Source organism: Chenopodium album, chromosome 6 (genome assembly GCF_948465745.1).
Source record: "Chenopodium album chromosome 6, dcCheAlbu1.1, whole genome shotgun sequence".
Classification (NCBI taxonomy): Eukaryota; Viridiplantae; Streptophyta; class Magnoliopsida; order Caryophyllales; family Amaranthaceae; genus Chenopodium; species Chenopodium album.
The window spans coordinates 58270412-58280041 of record NC_137839.1 but is presented as its reverse complement, the minus strand read 5'-3'; the positions used below and the strand labels follow the sequence as shown (position 1 = coordinate 58280041).

The 9630-nt window shown below is 35.8% G+C and overlaps 1 pseudogene across 1 annotated transcript; it reads left to right on the top strand.

Annotated features, from left to right (window-relative positions):
• Nucleotides 1-2429: 2429 nt before the first annotated feature.
• LOC145634931 (putative F-box/FBD/LRR-repeat protein At4g03220) lies at nucleotides 2430-6981 on the top strand (annotated as a pseudogene). Its single transcript, XR_014113692.1, has 5 exons — nucleotides 2430-3629; nucleotides 4040-4129; nucleotides 4992-5889; nucleotides 6007-6180; nucleotides 6491-6981. The product of XR_014113692.1 is annotated as a putative F-box/FBD/LRR-repeat protein At4g03220 (transcript).
• The last annotated feature ends 2649 nt before the right edge of the window (nucleotides 6982-9630 follow it).

The following is a 9630-nucleotide window of genomic DNA, read 5'->3' as shown; positions in this document are numbered from 1 at the left end:
AACAATTAAAGTAACAACAAACATTATCTAATATACAAAAAAATGATAAAACAATTAAAATAAAATGGAGTTAACTACTTGAAACCCTAACTTGAAATTTTGGAATAAACAAACAATTAATACAAATTAATACATATGAAACTTAAATTTAGCAAAACTTACCCTAATTTGAGAGTGAGAAAGAGAAAGATTGAGGGATGAGGAAGAGTAGTGGTGTGTATTGGGCTCGGTTCACCACCACCCACGAAGACCACCACCCAATGCAACCAATCCAAGAACACCATCAGCAACTAGGAGCAGCAACCACCACATGCAACTAACCCATCCAAGAGCAGCCTTGAGCAACACCCACAACCCGGTCGAGCAGCCTCGAGCAGCACCCACACTCGAGCAGCACCCCAAACACCCTCAAAACAGCCCCCACGCGCGAGCCTGTAGCAACCACAATCACCCTCAAAAGCAAGTGAATAGAGTGGTGGTGGTGGTGGCCGGAAAAGCTAGATGAAGTGAGAAGAGAGGGTAAGGAGAGACAGAGAGGAGGAGTGTACAGTGAGGGCGGGAGTTGAAAATTTTGGGAAAAATGATTAAGAGAAGAAGTCAGATGAAAGGGTAAGGAGAGATGAGAGCCCACTTTTTTTTTTTGAATTGGGAAGCGGTTTGGGGTTGAACCGCTTTCCAATTTAACTAATGGTAAGCGGTTCAACCCTAAACCGCTTGCCATTAGTTAAATAGCAAGTGGTTCGCGCCAAAACCGCTTGCCATTTCATTGGTGTTTTTTTTTTTTTTTTTTTTTTAATTTTTTTATTCAGTAATGGGAAGCGAATTATTAAAACCGCTTGCCAATTATAGCTTCCCATCACATTTATTCTACTAGTGAGTGTTGAGTTGTGATTACAAGATCATATGAAAAAAAATTTAAATGATTTGGATGATTTGATAGCCATTGGCTTGATTACATCATGTTAGTAAAGAAATCGAATCAAACTAAATTCGATGTTTTCCATATCCTTTGCCAAAGAAAAATGAGACGACTATCAGTTTTTTTTTAAAAAAAACACAATCATCTTATTTTCTTTTAATAATAGGGCTATTTATTACCAAGGTAATTTAGGCTCTATATACATTGCCTAAAAGAAAAAGAGTTAATACAATAAATTGATTTGATATATTGACGGCCTCGACGTCAACTTTAGATGTCTTTTACAACTTTTGAGAATTGGTATTTTCACTTGTCGTGAGCAACTAAAATGTCCGCCTACGTGGGATATCTCCATCTTCTCTAAGTGAGGAATATTGATTGAACATGATCGCTACATGAAAAAAAATTATCATTATCGTTATCACACGTATACCTCATTGCCAAGTCATCACGATGATTCAAATATTAAGACAATAATCCTTGCTTTTCGAAAACATGTCTAATTTTCTTTCTTTATTCTTCTATGAGAAAGTTGGATTCTCCTTCCTTTTTATACAAATCCGTCTTTTTTGTTCATTTCTTTTTTAAGGGGGTAAGTCAGGATGATCCCTCCCATTTGACATCTAAAATACTCGAATATAGTATAATTTTTTCGCTCTTTGCCTCAAATTGGGGGCTTAAAAAAGCCAGGACATCTCCACTTCACTCTATTTACTGATTTGAACACGCTATTTATGTTGCAAAATCCAATGTCATGCAAAGCTTATTACGAACCATCTTAATAACTTTAGATGACAAAGGGAAGAATACCACTTCCTATTATTTGACCAAGATGATTAATTATGTTACTTGGTCAAACAATTTGTGATAAACATATGCAATATTCCACAATTAAAAGCACAAGTCTTGGGGCTTTAAATAAACATGAGAAACATCCCCTAACATATGTATACATGAATTCCAAAAGCCACCTAAAATCTACGCTTGGGGGCTTCAAATTAGGTCTCACCTTAACTTTTAGTTTAAAATGAGACTATATTTTAGAAAGTGATTCGAATGATTTTATAAATTATTCTAACACTTCACCAAACCTAGGTTTGATAAACATTCATTTTCAAACTATTGTACTTATTTAATTGAAAGAACTTCACTTTTAATTAGAAAAATATGACAATGATGACAAGGAGAAAAACATAAAATCAGATATACGAAAGTTTGCTCACATTTTCATATCTTTGTTGAAATAAATTGCAAATTACAACTTATCTTCATCAATATTGGACAAAAAAGTCACACTCAATTACGAGCTAGACTTTTATTTCCATTTTGGGTCCAGTTTTGAAAATAATATAATTATTGGATCCCTTTTTAAATTTTGAATTCTAGTTCGAAAAAACAAAATAGTATTCAAAATTTTCTTTCTGAATTTTTGTTTTCTCAAATAAATAATGTTCAGATTCTCTATAACTGTTTGGATAATACATGTATTTTTCCAAAAGGAATGAATTAATATTCGACTTCTTCTTGACTCGAACTTGTACTCGCTTAGTTCTCTTGCGAATATTGGCTAAGGGATGGTAAATAAACCATCTACTAGACCAAAATCAAAGATTGATAAGAACAAACAAAATATTTGATGATCTAAATCAACTTTGAGAATAAAATCACTGCAACGATTTTTACAAACGTTTAGACATTAATTGGAATTATAATTTGATTTTAATGGTATGAATTTATGAAATTCGTTTTAAGAAAAAAAAAAAAAAAAAGAAAAGAAAAAACTAAACCAAGGAGTTCTATTCGAAAATTTGATCCAAAAATTCGACAAGTTTTGTCGAAATTGATTAAGGGCTTTAGTTTCTTTGGATTTCAATTGCAAAACCATGTATTTAATTCTTATTTTCGTTTAGAAATCAAAGAGTTTGATTCAAAACAATTAAAAAACCCTAATTTTTCCCCAATTTGATTTTATATGTTAAATCTTCGATTTTGGTTCAATTAGATTGAAATTTGATGCGAAAAGATGTTTTTGCTGAAATTTATATAAAATTATACACGAAAATACCAAGAGTTAGTTCGAAATTGTTCGGAATTTGCAAAGAAAATTCTTCGAAAACTGGTTTCGAAAACAGGTTCGTATTGGTGGCTGCAAGGGGATTGCGTGGCGGCTGATGGTGGCGCTGGCTGCAATTGTTGCGCCGGCTGCAAGTGTTGGTGCCATGTCTGGGTTTTGCGCGAACAGGCTGCACCTCTGCGTGAATGGATCTCCCCAGTTTAGAGCTGGCTGGTTTTGATTCGTGCGGTGGTGCTCTGGCTGCGCAAAGGTTGCGCGAGCAGGCACTGCGCGTGGTGGCAGGCACTGCTTTGCGGTTCCTCTGTTTTCGTTGCTGCTGTCGTGAGTTGGCAGCTGATGGTAGCTGCATCTCCACCCAACAGAGCAGCCTCTGCTACTCCCCTGTCTTCGTGGCTGCTGTTTCTGAAACAACCTGGGCCAAAAGCTTGGGCTGGGTTGGGTCTGCTGGCCCGCTCAGTCCAAGCTATGTCAACTAATAAAATATAGTATAATAATATAATAATTCTTATGAGGGAATAATATAATAGACACAAAACCCTTAAATCACATATTCACTCTCTCCCAGACTCCCTCTGTCTCTTCATCACCATCATTCATCTCGGCCTCTGGTTTCCGTCGTTAGACAGCTTTCTGCTGGTATTGTCAGTAATTTTTTTTGGGTTGTTGTTGTAATTAAGCTTAATTTCTGATTAAGGCTTATCTTGTGTTATTATAGAGGGTGACACTCTCAGGAGATCTTGTGATCAATTCTAATCTCGCTCTTGTGCCTTTGTTATTACCACAAAAAAACTTGTGTTATTATAATTACTATTTTTTTTTTCTGTAATTATACTCTGTCGAACAGTTTGCAACTAACATCAGAAATAATCCAATTCTATGTGGGATTGACAGACGTTTTTAGGATGTTATTGTTAGGTTGAAATACTAATATGTGCTTTGATACTTGTAAAGTTTGGACAAATTAGTATTGAGTGGGAATTAAAAGACTAAAATTAGTAGAACTTCAAATATCACTTATGTTCTTTGCCCTTTGACCTATTTCCCAGATTTTACACAAGGCGTTTGGTAGAGGGTGTGACCGCAGCTTGCTGTTTGAGATGTCAAATTCTCCAAGTGTACTTCACCTCGGGCAAATGGTGACTTTTCATGTTTTAATTTTAATTCTATTGTGATTGTGATTTGCTTCCCAACTTTATTGCTGGGAAAATTCAATGCCTGCACTATGATTTATCACTACTACTAAAATACACTCATATACTAAAATTTAAAGTTCTCATAAAATATTCCACTAATACATACACAATCATCACTTTAAAGTAAATCCAAGTAATTACAATCTAATTCAATGCCTGCACTGGCACATATGATGCTGTCATGCTCAAGCGCACCTAGGCGAGGCCCTGCAGACGGGTTTTCTTAACTAAGAGAGATGCACCGAGCATACCTCTTTTGCACTTAGCTGATGCCTCTGCAGCTGTATCTTTTGTACTAAATTATTTCTTGAGATCATCAGAATTTGCATGATCTTTTCATTCACTTGGCAATTTCTTATGCATCTGTCCATGGTAGGGAGAAAAGGAAGTAAAAAAAAATGTATGTTTTGCCATTTCTTTATGTGTCATTGTTAATTATAATGTCCTGTGATTTCTATTTCTTAAGAGAATAGTTATGTTCTTGCCTAGTAAAACTCCTTTTCTCTAGCTTACACTTGGTTTGGATAAGAAGAAGTGAAGGAAAAGGAGAGAAGAGTGGTTCCTTAGGCCTTGTTTGGATTTTGTTCTGAACCGGACAATCATGCTAAAACTAAGAAAGTACTCCGGTGAAAGGTGAAAACTTGTATCTAAAGTCGAATAAATCTATCAGAAACGGGGGTTAGGTTTTCATAATAAAACACCAAGAATGATCAAGAGCTTTTGAAAACTCTTTTAATTCTGATAATGTGATTACCCAAAGATAATGAGACATAAGATGACATGCATACTTGCTTGTTGATGACAGGTACAAAATGAAGATAAGGACCGGCTTAGCAGCTGACCAGATGATATACTAGTCTCCATCCTACAACTAATTGATATGAACGATGCAACAAGAACTAGCGTCCTTTCAAGACGTTGGAGATATTTGGCTCCGTATTCTTATTTTACTGTTGTGGACTTGGATGCTAGAAAGACATCACTGGTTGATTGCAAGACTGGCCGTATATCTTATAATGATGCAAGACCCAAATTTCTGAATTGGGTTCATCAGGTAGTAACTTCACACCGTGCACCATTCATAAATGACTTCAGAGTTTCTTTCCCATTAAATCAGGCAGATTCAAATTGTTTTTTTAACTGGATCAAACTTGCTTTTTCAAAAGGAGTGAAGAAGTTAGAGCTAAATTTTTCTAGCAAAGGCTTTTTTGGTTTTCATGGATATCCTTATTTTTCTCAATGCTCCTTTCCATCCACTTTTTTCAAGGGTTCCTGTTTCAAGAATGGGTCTAGCAATCTAACATCTCTATGTCTGAGGTTCGTTAACATAAGTGGAGAGTTACTAGAGTTGTTTTTGTCTCATTTCCCCCTCTTGGAACGTCTATACATTGAAAGCTCTGATGAGTTACAGAATCTTAAGATCATAAACTCGTCTGAAAAGTTGAAACACTTGGCTATACACTGGTGCAAGTTTGTAAAGGAAATTGAGATACATGCTGTCAATCTTTTGTTCGTTTGAATTCTCACACTCCCACAAATCCCACAATTTCTCTGAGTCTCCTACCGGTGGCGTGAATGTGATATATGCTAGTGTTCCATCACTTGTTGATGCACGGTTTTGTTGGGGGCGTTGCGCTAGTTGGCTTCCATATTTCTTGCAGATACATTGCTTTGCTGCACAGCTGACTAAACTTTCTCTTCAGGTAGACTTGCGTAGTTGGTGCCTAACCACTTGGTCTAACCTTTTAAATAGCTTCGTTATTCTGTTTGGTTCATAATTATCATAATTGGTTTATGCCATTTTTTGTTAATATATATAGATGATAGTTAGTACTGACGAAGACCTGCACCTACTACCTTCCTTCCCTAACGTGAAAGACTTGGAGTTACAAGTAACCGTTGGTCACCATCGGTTTGATGGGAGACATATGAACCTTCTTCGGCTGAGACGCTATGCAGAGGCTTGTCCGGTCTTGGATAATGTTAAGCTGCAGGTAAAATATATACATGTACATCTACTAACGACCTTCATCTTTTGCAACACTAATCCACTTATTTTAATAGTTTTTTTGATTTATTTATTGTGCCCCCCCAAATTAAACTAAGGGACCCCGGAGGGACTAGTTTTTTCTTCTTCTTGAGTACGTGCTATTTTTTTATTTTTTTTATTTATTTTTTTCAGAAACTTTGTTTCTGTTATATAATGTGACTTAATTTTATAGCAATTTTTGTTGTCTATAACTCTGTATATGATTCATATGTTGAATGATACATTAGCTTGATGTCTTTTGTGGGGTTTTACAGATAAATTGGAGTTGTGATTGTGGCGACGAGAAAGAGATACAACTATCTGATTCTGAATCGAGTGTTGATTTTGATTCAGATTACGGTTCTGATATCGATTTGGATTCTGATTCTGGTCCAGAAGAATACAGTTTAGAAGAGGTTAAACAGTGGTTGGAGGAAAAGGGGGGAGTTAATGCAACCTTACCTTTCTTGCGAAAACTTGAATGGACTGCAGCATTTAGTCATCACTTTGAAGCTGAATATGAACTCGCCTTATACTTTGTAAAAAATGCAGTCATGCTTGAGAAAATTCATTTGTAATCCACGATTTGAGGATGAGAATTGGATTCAGTACAGTATGGATGTTCGTAGACAACGTGCTCAGTACAATATGGATGTTCTCGAAGAAGATGTTCGTAGACAACGTGCTAGGAAATTAGCTGTGGCTATACCATCTTGTATTGACTTTACAATTTTGTGAACTCATCTACTTCTTCCGTAAGTTTGAATCTCAACACTATTCACAATTTTTACTTTAAGCGTAATTTGTGACTTGTGAATAAGAAAAAATATTGTTATTTCGGGTCCCGTTGGATCCAACTGAACTTGTAGCTTAATGATCTATTTTTCTATTTTTTATACTTCATCCGTTACATTTTACTCGCTACACTTTCCTTCTATGGCATGTTTCACATTACTTGCTACACTTCTTTTTTGGGTAAATCATTATCTCTATCTCTTTCCTCTTACATGGGTCTCCTTATTTTTTTTTTCTCTCTATCTCTTTCTTCCCAACATTTTGCATAGGAGTCCGTGCAAACCCCAAGTGTAGCGACGTATTTTTTACAAATACATAATTAAAGATATTAAAAGTTTTGTCTCGCCATGCGTAAAAAGTACAAATGTTGTGTTTATTTTGTTAGTGAGGAAGTATTAACTTTTGGAGTTGAATTTTATTTGCAAGCTAGATTTTATTATTAGAGGTGTTAAATGTGTCGTGTCGCTTACATAAACGGGTTGAGCCCCTACAACCCTAACCCGACCCGTTTAATAAACGTGTCATATCGTGTTAACTCGTATATTTAAACGTGTCAACAACCTCCACCCAAACCTGTTAATAAAGGGTCGATTCGTGTCAAGTTAGCGTGTCATATCTTTTTTTCATACAAATATTAAAAAGTATGTTGAATTGTGTCATATCATGTCAACTCGTTTATTTAAACGGGTTGAACTCTTCAACCCTAACACGACCCGTTTTAATAAACGTGTCGTGTTGTGTCAACCCGTGTAGTTAAACGGGTCAACAACTTCGACCCAAACCTGTTAATAACGGGTTGATTTTGTGTCGAGTTAGTGGGTCGTGTCAGTTTTTACCACCTTTAAATTTTTTTTATACATATAATTTTTTAAGAGGTTTTCTAGCTTGTACCTGTGCATTTTGCACGACATTGTTAAAATATTACAATTTGTAAAATTTGTAATATGTACTGCTTGACAATCTATTTAATTAAAGGAAAGTTTGTCAAAACAAACCTCTTAAAATATTTATATTGCGAAAACAAACCTTTTAAAACGTTTTTTTTTTTTGCTAAAACAAACCTTTTAGGAAGTGGCTTGCTTGGGTGTTTGAGACTTGCTCACGACAAGAGTAACATGAGTTTCTGATGTGTGTATGGATGGTTTGGCTAAGTCAAAATGCAGGCTTATTATTTGAGGCGAATGTGGTGTTTACTGAACTCGCTACCAAGCGAGCCTTGGACCTGCTGGATGAATACGGAAAGACCATGGAGTTTGAGGTGGGGATAGGTGGTAACGCGGCAAAGGAGGGTAGCAAGGTGGTCTGCTCCTTGTGAGGGTTGCATTAAGTTTAATTTTGATGCTGTTGTGCTGCCCGGTGGTGAGTTCGTGGGGCTTGGAGTGGTGACACGTGATTTGTATGGTGGTGTTCTGTTGGTTGGTTCGAACAATCTACAGCATTGATGGGACGTCAAGTTGGCTGAGGTTGCAGCGGCTACGTGGGGTGTGGAATTGGCTCGTGCTAATTGGTGGAAGAAGGTGATATTTTAGGGTGATGCGCAAGTTGTTTTACGTGCTATTAGAAGTGAGATTGCTCGATGTAGTGTTGTGCAATTGCTCGTTGAGGAAATTACTAGTTTATCTAGTTTCTTTGATTTAAATTCTTTTGTTTTTTGCTATCAGAATTGTAATGAGGTTGCTCCTCGTCTCGCTCAATGGACGTTGGCTTCCTCTTGCGACTAGGTTTGGCTTAATGAGTATCCTACATGAATCTCTGACCTTGTATGTCGTGACTTAATTACTTCTTAATAATAGCCTACATTTTACCCTAGTAAAAAAAGACAATTTTTCATTGAAAACTAGTTTATTGGCTCGGGTGTTGCCCCGGGTTAAACAATATCCATGTACGGAGTATTATATATGTATAATTTGCCTACTCATGGATTTCATGTGGTTTTATATATGATATGGAGGGAATCACAATTAAAAGACAATTTATATTTTTATTGCAATAGAAAAATATTTGAGCACTACCAACAAAGCTTACATTGAGATACATTATACTCCCTACGGTTTTTAATGTTATGTGCAATTTCCTCATTAGGCCAAATTTTAATATTTTGTGCATTGTGTTCTATTCCATTTTGGTACACAGGTTCTCCAACCCATTCTTACTTTTTAACCCCACATTCCTCTACTTTTACCACTTTCCCAATTTCCCTTACTTTTCCCTTTTCACACAGACTCTCTAATATATTTTATTTTTGACCCCACTCACATTATAATACATTATTCTTAGTTCCACGAAATAGTAAATGCAAACAACATTAATAATCGGGTGGAGTACTACGTATTCGTATTTTATAACTATTGTTTTTGTAATCGCACTTAACATTTAATTTAAACCATAGGGAAGTGCTAGTTTCAAATCTTACAATAACTATTTTTTTTTAAAATAGAAATGACACTCTAACAATAAATATTTAAGAGGATGGATATATAAAAGAACAAACAAAGTACATGTGGCACAATTTTAGTGGAAATTAATGATATGACATATGTACATGTGGCCTTCTAATATAACTTAAAATTGCTACGTGGTGCAAGCATGGTATGTATAACACCTTTTAACTATTGCTTAG